Consider the following 16,074-nt stretch of genomic DNA (forward strand, 5'->3'; position numbering starts at 1 on the left):
TTCTGCCCGGCCAAACCGAATTTGCATATGCAGATTAGGGGCGGAGAGGGAAATTGCGTGACTTTTTGTCACAAAACAAGGAAGTAAAAAATGTTTCCCCTTCTCACCCCTAATTTGGGATTTGGCCGAATCCAAAATAGTGGATTCGGTGCATCCCTATTTATTACAGTGTTTGAGATATCAGTGATTTATTTGTTTTCTTCCTCAACCCAACATTTTCCTAATCCAAATTGCAAGTTGTATATTATAATTTTATAACTAAGGATGCACTGAATCCAGGATTTGGTTCGGGGTTCGGCCAGGAATCTGTCGTTTTCAGCAGGATTCAGATTTGGCCGAACCGAATCCGAATTTGCATATGCAAATTAAGGGTGGGGAGGGATTCAGTTCGGTATTCGGCCGAATCTTTTGCGAAGGATTTGGGGGTTCGGCCCAATCAAAGTAGTGGATTCGGTGCTTTCCTAACTCTAGCTGGAATCAGTCAATCAGAGCAGTTGAAATTTCTTGGCTACGGCCAGTAATAAATGTTAGGACTGTAAGTAAAAAAGCCGAACTATTGGTGAAAGTTTTTTTTAAATTAAAGTGATGGTTTAACTTTAATCTTAAACTGCAGTCTGGAAAAATGACCCTAGACTTCCAAATGCAGAGCCAAAACGTATTCATGGTGTTGTGCTTTCTACCTAGCACTGCCTTTAATAAAATGAATTGTTGTAAAAAGCCAGTAAACATGATCATCTACAGGTTTTCAGACCACAGCAGAACTCACAGATGCTGAAGGCGCTATGCCTCAGTGTTTGAGGGGTGCATGGATCGTTCTGTAGGGCACGGGCAGGTTGCAAAAACAAAAAAACACTAAATGTATTGCTCTCTGAAACAAGAAAGCTTACGGTTATCCCTATGGTGACCATGGAAGAATAAATATATTTGTGCCTGCTGAAAGCTCACATGTTCACTTCAAATCTAGCTGACTTTAATGTGGCCATAGACTATAAGATCCGCTCGATTGGCGAGGTCGCCAAACGAGTAGATGTTTCTCCTGATATGTCCAACAAAGGGAGGGCAATAAAGGGCTAATCCGATCATTTGGCTTTAGGGCCAGTTGATCGGATTATAGCTATGGGAATGGATTCCGACGGGACAAGGAGCGCATTAACTAGCTGATGTGGTCCTCAATCTCTGGGGAAAATTAAACCTACGCGATCTATATCTGGCCTATTTGCATAAGGCCTGTTGGAAGGCCCCATACATGAGCAGATAAGCTGCCGAATCGGTCTGATGGACCTGAATCCACAGTTTAAATCTGCCTGTGTATGACCACCTTCACAGAATGGTGTTGGGAAAAAAGAAGATGAAATGGGAGAAGTGCTGAAGAGTTAGACAGTTTGGATACTTACAGCTCTTGTTTAAGGTTTAGTGCCTCATCGGGATTATCATGACGGCAGCAGAGTTGAATGAGCGCTGCATAGGTTCCAATGGTCAAGTTTTCTTGCTCATATTTGGCCTTTACTTCTAGGGCTTTTTGCATATTCTGAAAATCATAACGAATATATTTATATACATTTGTCAATTGGTGTGGCCAGCTGTTTCTTTGCACATGCACCAAGCCTGACCTTTTTCAGGGGTAACCTGGGGCAAAATGGCAATGGTCCACTGTCAAGGAAAGTAACGAAGACCAGAATGCAATACGAGGTATGTGATTGGGGTCACCAACAAAATTAGTACCACCTCCCCCCAGATACTGTTTAAATACACATTGGCCTAACAATAAACGCGGCCTAACATATCACTGTCAAAGACATTCTACTGCCTAAAAACTCCCACGATCAAAATTGGGTACAGTCCCAACAGACCATGGGACTATCTAAGAGCCCAGATATTATTGCAAGAATCCGTTGGGGGTAGGCGTCACAGTTCGGAGGGGGGAGATTGCAGCTGAATAGCATAATCCACTCCATAGGCTTTCTTGTAAGCTATTCTTAAAATAGTTATTGGCGTGCAAGGGGTCTCCTAAATAATTCAGCTGCAAGCTGCGGAGTAAATAAGATTCACATGCAGTCAACACCTACACACCTCTGAATAAAAAGAAGTGATTTACAAGGAAGCACAAATACCAAGGATTATACTTTTTCCCAAAACTTTTTCAAACAAATTACTCCGCAGAGGAACCGTGTGTCATCTCCCACTGGCATAAACAAACACAAGCACAGAAATAAGGTCTCCTGGGCAAAATCACTATGTAACAAGTGCTTATAAACCCTAAATACTGTTTATTTCACTTTAAGAAAATGTTATTTGACCCTTTAACACTAGTGGGTGTTCCTGTGTCTCTCTCAAAATACAAGTTGTCGGTAGCCCACCCCCCACCATGGATAATACATGTGCTCCTTTGTGTTTAAACACAGCAGATACAATTACTGCCTGCTGAGCGGTATAGCAGTCACAATGTGCTGTTCGGCCGCAGTTTTACACTCCTCTATGCATAATTTGCCTGGCACTGAACCTTTGCATCTCGGCCTTATGAGCTAGTCATTTTAAAGTGGACTTTCAGAGATAAGCAAAATGCTCTAATCTAATGCGGCTATAATTTTTAGATGAAAACCATAAGAAACAGACAAAGCCACTCGGAAAAAAAATAAATAAATGTCCGAAACATCGGATATCCTTGAAATTGGTGCTGCTCTTGAGAAATGAATACAAAATACAGCTGGATGTCTAGTGAAAGGAAGCATGAATGAGTTTTGGCTCGAAAAAAAAATGCCTTCCCCTCCACAGGAAAATGGAATTTCAATCCCCGTATTAATAGAACAGGCAGATTTGACTTGCAGATCACTAGGCACATATATCAGTAACGTGACAGAATAGATGGAGGCTGTGTGAGCCAGAGACTAAGTGAACACTTTGCATAAGTGATAAACTTATCCCTATCTGTGGGTACCACAGCAAGAGCAGAAGAACAGCAGAGACGCTTGCTATTCAAAGACCTAGGTAATCTCTGCATTCATACATAAACACAAAGAAGCTCGCAATTCTAATTTTCAGAAAAGGCAGAAAAAAGTTGGTGGCCAGGGAAAATGAAATTTGCTAAACACAGTTCTTGCTTGGTACCCAAGAGGGACATCTATTACAGGCCTGGGTCACATGTTGCTGACCTCCCCTGCCAACGTTTGTTGGAGGTACGGAGATTTGTAACTCAATATACGAAGGTATCTTGGATGCCCATGACCAATCCATGCTACTATGGAGTGTGGTCAAGTCAGTGTTGACTTCTGAAGACCATTTGCACTTCAGATGTTGCAGACATCTCATTGACAGCCAAAGTTAGTTGGAAGTACTGAGAAGTGTGACCAAATACAGGAAGGTATGTAGGATGCTTGTGACCAATCTGTGCTACTACCGATTGTGGTCAAGTCAGTGTTGACTTCTGGAGAGCATATGGATAAAGTCAGTGTTGACTTCTGGAGAGCATATGGATAGAGTCAGTGTTGACTTCTGAAGAGCATATGGATAGAGTCAGTGTTGACTTCTGAAGAGCATATGGATAGAGTCAGTGTTGACTTCTGAAGAGCATATGGATAGAGTCAGTGTTGACTTCTGTAGACCATATGGATAGAGTGTATCCAAAATGTCCTGTCTTCTCAATAGGCAAAATCATGACTGCTGTGAATGGTTCTAACTATCTACTTGTTGGTTGTCTTCTTCATTTGCATGCATATTTGCTTTGTTGGGTTTTTTTCATTGAATTGAATTATCTTATATGTTGCAAAGAAGACCGATTCAATCTGGTCATTTGTGCTTCAAGTAGGTCAGATTTGTTTAAAAGCTGCGTTCACTGGTAATCAAAGCCTAGTCCAGGCATGGAACACCTTTTGCACTGACAGCCAAAGTTTGTTGGAGGTACTGAGAATTGTGACTCAATACAGGAAGGTATGTAGGATGCCCATGACCAATCCATGCTAACACTGAGTGCGGTCAAATCAGTGTTGACTTCTGAACACCATATGGTTAGCGTTTTTTCCAAAATGTCCTGTCTTCTAATGGCCTTTTCAATGGGCAAGATACCGCTGTAAATAACCATCTGGTTGCTGTCTTCTTCATTTCCATGCATTTTTTGGGGGTTTTTTTTCCATTAAATTTAATAATCTTATGATATGTCCCTAATGAGACTGCTTTTATCTGGTTATTTGTGCTTCAAGTAGGTCAGATATGTTTAAAATTTGCGTTTGCTGGTTCACTGGGACATCAAACACATACAAAGATCAAAGCGGGACCTAAAATACATACAAAGATCACTCTGTCAAGTGTAACAATATATGAAGAGATACAGGTTGCCCATCAAGGATTTCTATTCTTATTGAGTGTGGTAAAGTAAAACATTTTTTCAAATGTTCTCTTATACCTGGGTCTTCAGGTGGGGGGTGAATTATCTTACCCATCCTGCTACTGTTTGTTCACTTTTTTTTTATTTTTTTTGTCCGCTTTTTCAAGCACATGTATACATTTTTTTTCTATGAATTGGGTCTTACCCAAATATGTCCAAAATCAACCACTTCATTCTAATATGTTGTGCTCCAAACAGGAGGTCAGGTTTCATTTGAATAGAATCTGTATGCTTTAAAGCAGGGATCCCCAACCTTTTTTACCTGTGAGCCACATTCAAATGTAAAAGAAGGTGGAGAGCAACATAACCATGCAAACGTTCTTGGGGTGCCAAATATGAGCTGGAATAGGCTATTTGGTAGCCACTATGTGGACTGGCAGCCTACAGGTGGCTCTGTTTGGCAGTATACGTTTTTATGCAACCAAAACTTGCCTTCAAGCCTGGAATTCAAAACTAAGCACCGGCATTGATGCCACTGGGAGCATCATCCAACGGGTTGTTGAGCAACATATTATTCGCAAGCCACTGGTTGGGGATCACTGCTTTGAAGAGTGCATTCTCCTTGGTTGCTCTGACCATGAAACAAGGCTTTTGCCTTTCTGCTTGCCACTCTTGCTCAACATAAGTGCAGAATACAACTGCTAATATCACAAATCTTAAAACAAAATAACTAAAATTAATTGCAAAAGTGTTTATAAGAAAACCTAGAAGGGTAATTTGTGACTTAACCAACACATTACTCACATCCAACCTAATACTTAAACAAAAGTAGCTGAACTATTTCAATACCTCTTTGGAGCAAAGCATCATCACAAGCTGTTTTAATTGATCTCCATAAGGCTTGTTCTCAGCTTTCAGGGTATCAATTTCTCCTTCTAAAGAGGCCATCTTATACTCTGAAGACTAAGTAGGAAGGAAAGACAGAAAATAAGCAAAAAAAAAAAAAAAAATCTATTGTCCTGTATTTAACAGGATGATTTTTGTTATATAACCAAGCTGCTGTGTACCCATGGGGGCAGCCATTCAAGCACATGATACAAAGTAGAAGAATTCAATTCCATACTAAAGGGCTTATCTGTTATCTACTGTGTATCCTGTGCTTGAATGGCTGCCCCATGGCTACACAGCAGCTTGTTTATATAATCTATAGTAGTGCTTATCTGTTATCTACTGTGTATCCTGTGCTTGAATGGCTGCCCCCATTGCTACACAGTAGCTTGTTTATATAAACAATAGTAGTACTTATCTGTTATCTACTGTGTATCCTGTGCTTGAATGGCTGCCCCCATGGCTACATAGCAGCTTGGTTATATGGGATGAGTTTCTGGCTAACAGAAACCAGACCCATAACAGAAGGAACTTACCTTTGCCGTATCTAATGAGGACAACTTTTCCTGAGGATCGATCAACACTAGAACATCCTGAAAAACACAATTCCATATTATGTTCAATGGTACTGTAAACATACCCTAAAACATGTTTTAGTATTTGTAATCTTACTCTCGCTCTGCCTCCCATGACAAATTGCATTTAGCATTATTAAAAGTGGATTTTTTTAAATGACTGAATGAGAAATGTATGTATTCGAGCTTTTCTATCTAAAAACTTAATTTTCAATACGTCGTGCTTATCCAGTGTTCAAATAATGTTGATTTATGTTGTGTAAAGTTCATACTTTTTTTCAAACAAAGAATCAGTTGCTGGAATATTCGCTATGGACTAACATTGATGGGCTTGTCGCTGCACTATGCATATGTAAAGATTATCATGGCTTAACTTTATCGTTTAGGTGGATGTGTGTATATATAGATCCCTAACTACTGGTCTGTCTCTTGATGCTTTCCGGCTCAGTTCTTTTTGCTGAGACACAGGACTGAGCAGAAAAGCGGCAGAAGACGCTCCTCTGTTCAGTAATTTATTTTTCGGATGGCTGGCCAGCAAGACGAAATAACAGGTGGCTGCTATTTCATTTTCATTATGTCGGCAGTGTTAAAGCTGTGAATATCTTGAAAATAAATAGAAGGAAATAATTATGTTGCATGTAAAGTGCCCAAAACAGCACTCTGGGAGAGGTTACATTAAATTTTTTTGGGGTGTTCAGTTTCACTTTAAAGGGTTAAAACAGACCCTTGTAAACCAAGGGAGGAATATTGCTGTAGACTGGAACTGGCATGCCTTGTAGCGAGCCATTGCAGAGGTGTGAATTGTTTCTCATGTCTGAAACTGCATGGCGTTAGCTGGTAAGTTAGATCCAACTCCTTAAAGGGATTCTGTCATGATTTTTATGGTGTTGTTTTTATTTCTAAATGACACTGTTTACACTGCAAATAATTCACTCTACCATGTAAAATGTCATTCCTAACCCAACAAGTGTATATTTTAGTTGTAATATTGGTGTGTAGGTGCATCTCAGGTCATGTGCTTTCAGAAAGAGCAAGTGCTGCACTATGGAACTGCTTTCTGACAGGTTACTGTTTCTTCTACTCAATTTAACTGAAGGAGTCGCAGTGGGACAAGGATTTTTACTATTGAGTGCTGTTCTTATATCTACCAGGGAGCTGTTATCTTGTTACCTTCCCATTGTTCTGCTGATGGGCTGGTGGCGAGGTTGGGAGGGGTTGTATCACTCCAACTTGCAGTGCAGCAGTAAAGAGTGACTGGAGTTTATCAGAGCACAAGTCACATGACTGGGGGCACCTGGGAAACTGACAATATGTCTAGCCCCATGACAGATTTTTTTCAAAATTAAATAAAAAAAAAAAATCAGCTTTCAGCGCAGAAGTCTGCTGGAGCAGCACTATTAAATGAGGCATTTTGAAAAAAAAAAAAAACATGTTTTCCCATGATGTTTATTTGCCATTATCAATTATTTACATGGCATCAGCACGTTATAAATAAAAAAATTTTTTAAAAATGGTTGTGTGTTACGAAAACTATCTGCAAGAACAGTCTCTCCCCACTCTATATAAATGATTTCTCTGCTATGCCATCAAATACAGTTTACTTGAAATAAAAGGCAGAAAAGACATAAAATTGACAGCAGCCCACAAACACCAGTATTAGAGACAAACCTTAATCAGTTCCGGAACATGCCTGGAGTCCAGCAGGTTACGGATACCCCTGTATAGGTTGGTGGAGATGACTATGTTCTACAATGAGAGGGGGGGGGGTAAAAAAAAAAGCTGTATTAGTTTTGAAACACACAGACAAAATGAAATCCGTCTTTCTGGAATTATCTCAGACATAATTTAAGTCTCAGCTCCTGCCATGACATTGAGAAGTGGTCTGGTTTGACTTAAAAGCAGCAATTTCAAACCTAATAGATACATGTCAAACAGGACAGGCATTATGTTGAAGGAAGATAAAAAAAAAAAATAGAAAAGAGAGAAGGGAGGGGGAATAAAAAAAAAAGTGGGTACCGCGTTCTTCAGCTGATGGAAGTATTGTCTCAGATGCTCCTCCTTGGCCTGTACTTCTGCGTCTCTCATGCTGTCAATCAGGTTATAAAGAAAATAGCCAACAGCTTCTGCGGGAAAGGGAGGCGGAGGGGGGGGGGGTTAGTTGGAAGACAAACAGAGAGAAAAGCGTTATTCCACCGAAATTACTGCCACTGTCATGTTATCAGGATTAATTTATAAGAAATCGTTTTGGTGTGAGATGTCACCCTGATGAGAGGTTCTGAAATGGCAACAATGATCAGTCAGGCATGGAGATTATGTGGTTTGGGAGAGCACGGCTAACCGGGGAGTGAAAGGAATATTCATTAATTTCAGACCTTTTCAGCACTGAATCTCTCTTCGATTTTTTATTTTTATTTTGTTCGGGGTAACGATGGAGGTGAAACACCTAAAGACCTTGTATATAAATATATGTATGCGGCTTACAGGTTTGCCATTAAAGCACTCGCAAAGAAACGCGGTAGTCTCAGTCTTACGGCACAGGTAGAGCCAACATCTGTGCACTGGTTTCTTTAGGATTCTAAATGAGCTGTGTATCGGTATGTTTATTTCCAGTGTGTGTGTGGTTTTAATGGGGTGAAGTGGTGCCCAATGGAAATACTGAGCTGAAACAAGATTTCCTATATGCTTTACTTTCCCAAGTTTTTCTGGCTCGGCTAGTAGGTTTAACGGCTCCTTGTAGGATGTCCACAAGCTCCCCACCCATGTAGAGCTTGTGCCCACCCATGATGTTCCTATTTATTTAGTTAATATGACATTAAAGGGCATAAAATATTATCCCCAACCAAAGCTGCAGGATAATAGAGCTCGCTCTGTGGTTGGGGTTTTTTTTTTGTTAAATTCCCCCCCTCCGCCAGCGATAGGACACTCACACTAGGACAGAGCTCTAGGTTCTAGCTCAAATTGCAGCATTCACTCATTATGCGCATGCATGTGCCCCAACATGGCTGTTCGTACGGGGAGCTCCCTACCGGTGCAGGTGGCCTAGAGTTGGTGGGGGGAAATTTTGAGAAAAAAAAACTACTGTTACCCCCAACCGGAGTGCAGGCTCTATTAGCCCACACATTTGGTTTCGGATATTATTTTTGACCAACAGGTGCCCTTTAAAGGGAAAAAAAATTGCCAGAGAGAAGCATGCAACGAGTCAGGGGACCACACACGTCATAGAGCAGGAAGTACATCTGTAACTGATGCCTGTTTGTTGTATTAATAGTACAAAAATAAAGTCTCTTTTTTGATTTTAACTCCCACTTGCGGAATGTTTTTCTCACCCACTAAACCCTGTGCCCTTTAAAGGAAGCTTTAAAGGAGAAGGAAAGCTACCGAAGCAGTTTATTGGCAATAGATTAGCCACAATATTGCAAGCTATAACACTATATTTATTCTGCAGAATGCTTTACCATACTTGAGTAAACAGCTCTAGAAACTCTTCTGTTTCTTTAGGATAGCAGCTGCCATATTAGCTTGGTGTAATATCACTTCCTGCCTGAGTCTTTCCCTGCTCCCTTATAGCTCTGGGCTCAGATTAAAGCAGGGAGGGGGAGCAAACTGAGCATGATCAAGCCCTAGCCCTGGAGGTTTAAGCTGAAGGCAGGAAGTTTGATACAAGCCCATGAGTACACAATAGAAGGAAAAAATGCTGTGTTTCTTTTGACAGAGGACTCAGCAGCATTACTTTGAGGGTTTAATGGTGTATTTATATAGACCTTTCTAATAAAGCTTACTTACTTTTAACCCTTCCTCAAAGCATATTACTGCAAAAGGCACAGTGATAGAAGTGGAGGATAGACCAGCCAATTGGGGCTGAAAAGGACAATTTACAACCTTTACATATCAGGGACATCCCAATAAGGCTTTATTATGACCTGCACTTGTCAATCCCAAACAGACGATCAAACAAGCGCCTATACCCTTCTACACTAGAGGAGCAGGTGAAATTGAGGGGGGGGGGGTTATGAGAGCTGTAATAAATGGCACATAGTTGGCAAATGCCCCCTCCAGTCATTAAGCAGGATGATTTTAGTCCCCCCAATTAAAAAGGGAACTTCTCGTAAAAATGTATTTGTAATATTTTGGTTATTTCTATTGTGTAACTAGATTTTAAAAAATAAGTAACTAAAGAGTGGGCTGCAAGACAATAGTAGAGTATGAAAATAATCAGAAATATATTTACGGCCACTTTGTGGTTGTTTTTGCAACCAGAGATTAAATTGCAGGGTTAGAGAGCAGCAGATACAGGAGGAATTATTAAATAATGTAAATGAAATCATTATTGGTGCGTTATTCGGAATAGCATTTCTGCATGGACTATGCCCTCATTTATAACATCACAAGGCAGGAATAGAAGCATGCTACTCCGTTTCTTTTAATCACTGAAAGAATGCCTTAACGAAGCAGCAATGAGCCTTGACTGCATAATCCGTGCAGCCCGGACTCATTCCACTCAGCAGAGGATTTACAGACAAGTCACAGATACTGAAACGCTACCATTGGGTCCGGAAGGTGCCTGGCAGTAGCGCCCGTCCTTGTACAGCAGCTCTGTTATCTGTAAAGACAAAGTAATCGCGCGTTACAGCCGAGAAGCCACGCGCAAGTACAAGTGGCCAAAACGAGATTGAATTCTGAAAATAATAAATCATTTTCCCCTTTGCTGTTGCGTGCCGCATCCTAGCAATTTGTTCCCGGGATAAATAAACATAGAATCGGGACGTGCAGGGGAAATCACTATGCTCAGTAAATAGCCGGGCTCCGAAATGTGTCCCTATTGCTTTTCCAGAGAGGATAACGGCAGTTATGTACTTGACCCCATCACCACCCAGCAAATCTGCATGAGGTTCTCCCCTTCAGGACAAAGCGATACGGGTCTGATTAGCAAATCTGACGACTAAAAAAACCTATTTCTGTATCTATTCCGTAAAAGTGATACAACTGTAGGATAATATAGGGGCTCCAGCCTTTATAGCGACCAGAATAAGATCTGTAACCGGACGGGATAAAACTTATTTTAAGAAAAAAATCCAACAAATTAAACAGTAAAAAAATAAAAATGTGACACGGCACTTACCTTAGCCTTAAAGTCTACGTCATTTGACCTGCAGGTGGCAGCAAAGGATAAGAAAATAGAGACGGGGGGATGAAGAGAGTAAAAATTAAACCTCTTGTACCATTAATGCTTAAAAGTTGCCATGTAAAACAGATTCCTCAGTGACATGTTCCTCCTAAGTGAAAACATTTGTTAAGTGTTTTAATAAAGAAACATTTGTCTGAAAGAGACTATCGATCTGCTTTTAAAGAAAAAGATGACAAATTACCCGTGTTACATTAAGCTTCAGCTAAACACTGTCTCTCTCTCTCTCTCTCTCTCTCTCTAAGGTGCTAATAACCTTCACAGCACAATGGGTGGGGTAACCCATTAACGGGACAAATAATCAGACCAAAAATGTTACCTTCGAGAGCGTTTGCTGACAATCTAAGTTGAACATTCCTATATGAACTAACGTAAAAGTTATGGGAAAATCCAAACAATCCCATGAAGAACACGTTTAGGGGCAGATTTATCAAAGGTCGAATTTCGATGTAATGTGAATTTTTTTTAACGCCAATACATTTTTTTATTTTAAAATAACTGAATAATAATTTAAAAATAATTAAAAAATGTATCTACATGCGGATTTCATCAGAGTTGATCAACAAAATTCATATCTGGCAAATTTGACTAGCCTTAATAATGAAATAAGTTTTTGAAGAGATGAATGCTCTTTTTGGTTTATTAATCAATAGACGTGAATTCATCTATAATTTTTAGAAGAACATTTATTCTTTAGAACAATATTTATTTGAAAATTAATATTAAATAAATTACAGTCTTCACCAGTGTGAGTCGATAAACTGGTTATAAGAATTTACTAATAAAGAACGATATTAAAATGGTTACAAAAATAACTAAAATTAATCTTAATTAAAAGTAACCAACTGTAAAAAAAACAAAAAGAGCATTCAATAGGCTAGTTTAAACAATGTTTACTTTGTATTAGATCTTTTGAGGAATGTTTTAAAACGGTTTTGTAATGCCAAAAGGGTTAATGGATTTCATGTTTGAGTTGAAACACCTTGTGAATCAATTAATGATGTCATTTCGCGACCGGTAATTTAAAAAAACGTTCAAAGTTAGTGAGTATTATGCCTTTGACTACGTATCTTTGGATACGAAACACGTCAGGATTCGATGTTTTTGAACTGCTGAAATAAAAGTTGTTTTTACTTCGAAACAATTTGCACAGAAACCTCCAGCTAGAGTCCTGCGCGGGATTTTTTGGGACCCCTACCCAACCTGTACCCGCACCTGCATTCTTACCCGCTTCCTGACCCGCAAGTACCTTATCCGCAACCCGGACCCGCTGACCATCAAGAATCAGGAAGTGCGGTCATTGTAAACCAGAAGTGACATCATCAGAGGTAGCCGTGATCAGAAAAAAAAAAAAAAAAAAAAAAAAAAAGAGTAAAACAGGAAGTGCTGTCATTGTAAACTGGAAGTGATGTCATCGAAAATTGGAATCGAATGCGAATCGAGTTTTCCTCCAAGAATAAAACTTGAATGTCAGGAAGGCAATTAAAATGCTCAAAAGGTTCAACGGACCTCTGCCATTGACTTGTACATGAACTCGGCGGGTTTTAGGTGGCAAATATTCGAATTAGAACTGTTTCGGGGGTTGAGGTGTGATAAATCTCACATTCAAATTCTAGTTGTAATTTACAATTCAAATTTGCGAGTTTTGACCAAAAATGAAAAAACATTCTTAATTTACCATTCAAACCCTAATAAATCTGCCCCTTATAGTTAGTAGATCAGGGGGCCGCAACCTTTTTTTTTTTTACCCAGTGAGCCACAAAAAAAAGTTGGGGAGCATAAGAAAAGCCCTAGGGATGTCAAATAAGGGCCGTGATTGGCTATATGGTAGTCGCTATGTGGACTGGCAGCCTACATGGCCATAAACCTGTTTTTTATGCAATTAAAAATTGCCTCATTCAAAAATAAGCACCTGCTTTGAGACCACTGGGAGCAACATCCAAGAAGTCGGAGAGCAACATGTTACTCATGAGGCAATGGTTGGGGATCACTGGATTAGATGCTCCTGTAGCAATTATATATGCCAGGGTGGTGACAATGGGATAAGGAATACTCACAGACATCTCTTGCAAACGTCAAAAATATAACATTAGAGATCTGGCACTGGGACCTTAAAGTACAACTAAACCCTAGAAAGGAATATGGCTAAAATTGCCATATTTTATATACTGAACTTATTGCACAAGCCAAAAGTTTCAGCTTGTCAATAGCAGCAATGATCCAGGACTTCAGATTTGTCACAGGGGGTCGCCATCTTGGACACTCACATGCTCAGTGGGCTCTGAGCTGCTGTTGAGAAGCTAAGCTTAGGGGTCGTCACTAATTATCCAGCAGAAAATGAGGTTGGTCTGTAATATAAGCTGATGCTACAGGGCTGATTATTAAATTCTGATGCTAATTGCACTGGTTTCTGTGCTGCCATGTAGTAATTATCTGTATTAATTACTAATCAGCCTTATATTGTGACATTTCTATTTTATGTGTACTGTATATCGTGAGTAGGTCCCTAAGCTCAGTAAGTGACCGCAGCACAGAGCATGTACAGTGAATCAGCAGAAAAGAAGATGGGGAGCTACTGGGGCATCTTTGGAGACACAGATCTTTACTGCTAAAGGGCTGTGGTTGCCTTGGGCAAAAAAAAAAAATATACAATATTTATAGCTACTACTTTCGTTTAGCTTTAGTTCTCCTTTAATAATAATGTAAACAGCAACCGTTAACAATTTCACCATTACTAAACACAAACTATACATGGTTGGCATAGAAATTCATCATCTACTACCCGCTCCATTATATTTAAGCCATAAACACATAAAACAAATTTAATATTGCTCTTCTGAGCTCTTTGGCAATTATCATTCATCCCCACCCATAGTACAAGATATCATTTTTACACTGCAAATACAATGAATTTGGAACAGCAGCACCCCTACAGCTGTATTCGGTCAGGCAGCAGAAAACGAAGTTGAGCAGATGCTCAACCAGAGTTTCTAATGCAATGAGCAACCTGTTGAACACAATAAGTAATTGTACGGAGCAGAGGTGTGTCATGAAATGCTTCTCTACTCAGTAACATTTAGAATCCGAATGTCTGGTAGGCTGAACAAAAGGTGGAACTGCTGCTTCAAATTAATATCTATAGGATTAAAAACATTTGAAAGGGAATAGCAAAGTCTGGAAATAACAATACAAATATTTCTTTGATTGAAGCAAACAGACAGGAGCAAGGACAGAACCGAGAGGTGGCATTGACTTTGGTCACACAATTACAAGGCTGGGCAGAATCAATAGCCAGCTGTGTAATTATTTTTTTTTAAATTTTTTTATTATGCCTATATATGTGGAATGGAAGAGGGTATCTGGTTAATAAACTGTGAAAAATGAAAAGTAGTGTTTTACACCTACATGGATTTATGCAGATCAAGTTCAAGATATACTCACTATTATCCCACTGTTACTATAGGCACCATCTCTCCCTACTATACTTGCTATCCTACAGTCACACTCCCTTCCCAGAGACTATTATCCCACTGTTACTATAGGCACCATCTCTCCCTACTATACCTGCTATCCCACAGTCACACTCCTTTTCCCCACTGCTACTATAGGTACCAATAAATCCCTTTGCAGTTTACCACTAGTAATCTGCACAGATTGAGTTCACTAAACTTTTTCCACAGACAATACAACATTAAATGATATTAGCTTTCCAAGCAGGCATACACAACACATAATACAACACTTTAAACTCTCAAGGCCACAGAAACTTCTCAAGTGTTTAAATGTACCTTTTAAGCACTTACACCATCATTTTATTTTTGTGACATTGTCTCCATAGAACATTTCATTTTTGCTTCTCAAAAGCACATAAACATGTCTTAATAAATAACCTTACTTTAATTCTTGTCTTGCACTCACTAAACTTGCTTTACTTTAAACGTTCCACTGCAGATACTGTGTATAAAGTGCCTAATCCAATGCATTTATTAAGTGACAATAAATCATTATAACTGCTAACTCCTACTCCTCCTCAAAGACAGAGGTAATGTAACATTCCAGAATTTTGAAACATAAGGCACAATTGGCCAAAAATGTGCTTAAGCATGTAAATGTGCTAAACTTTTCTTCTGCACATAACACTATTTACATGTTTCATATACCTGTTTTTACTGACGTACTTGCTCTGCAGCAGCAACACATCAAATCAAGTAAAATTCCTTTTGTACCCATTTCCCGGATACAGTAAGGTGTGGGAAGATATATCAGGATTCACAAATCCAACTTTAGCACATGTGCAGTACTTGACAGGTGAGGAGGCTCTACACTGAAAAATATCATGTCTATTTTTTTTGCCCCCTAATAATAATAATAATAATAATAACGAGAAGCTTTAGTACCTCTTAAATGCTGTGATGAGACTGCCTCTAAACTGACTCAAATCCACGGAAGGAAAGCTTGGCGAGGACACTGAAAGAACAACAAAATCTCATTGAAAGCGACCCTGTCTGAGAATATTGATTACATGTGCCTATGTATGTTCCTCTAGATTCATTTAATGGGAGAAAATAGCTGACCATGTGCTTTATTCTTTTGTACTGACTGATATGTAGTATGGCACCCTTTTATTACTTATACCAACTGAAACAGGCACAGTAAGGGTTATAATGCCCCCCCAAGTCCTTCAGTGGATTCACTGCCCACAAACTGTAGAGCAATGGCTTCCTATCTGTGGGGCTGCCACTCCTGAGGGGCCTTGGGGTAATAGTGTCTCAGCCTGAAGGTCAGCTCAGGTATGACAGATACACCACAATCTCACCAAAAGGCTGGACCTGCAGTTGAAAAGGGTTGACAACTATTTGTGTAGAGGAAGAGTTGAAGCCATCTACTATTCATCTTTATTAGGTCAGTTGGATACACTACAGCATTTACAAAACATGACTGCATATTTGGGTTCCAGAAACTATTACTAAATAACTGATATACAGCTAGCAAGGTGTGTTGCTTTTAATGCATAAAGGAGAACTAAAGCCCACAGCCCTTCAGCAGTAAAGATCTGTCTCTCCAAAGATGCCCCAGTAGCTCCCCATCTTCTTTTCTGCTGAATCACTGCA

General features: G+C 39.6%; 1 pseudogene; it reads right to left on the minus strand.

Annotated features, from left to right (window-relative positions):
• Positions 1–16,074, minus strand: part of LOC108717390 — a 96,755-nt pseudogene that overhangs the window by 57,226 nt on the left and 23,455 nt on the right.

This window comes from Xenopus laevis, chromosome 5S, assembly GCF_017654675.1.
Source record: "Xenopus laevis strain J_2021 chromosome 5S, Xenopus_laevis_v10.1, whole genome shotgun sequence".
In the NCBI taxonomy this organism is placed as follows: Eukaryota; Metazoa; Chordata; class Amphibia; order Anura; family Pipidae; genus Xenopus; species Xenopus laevis.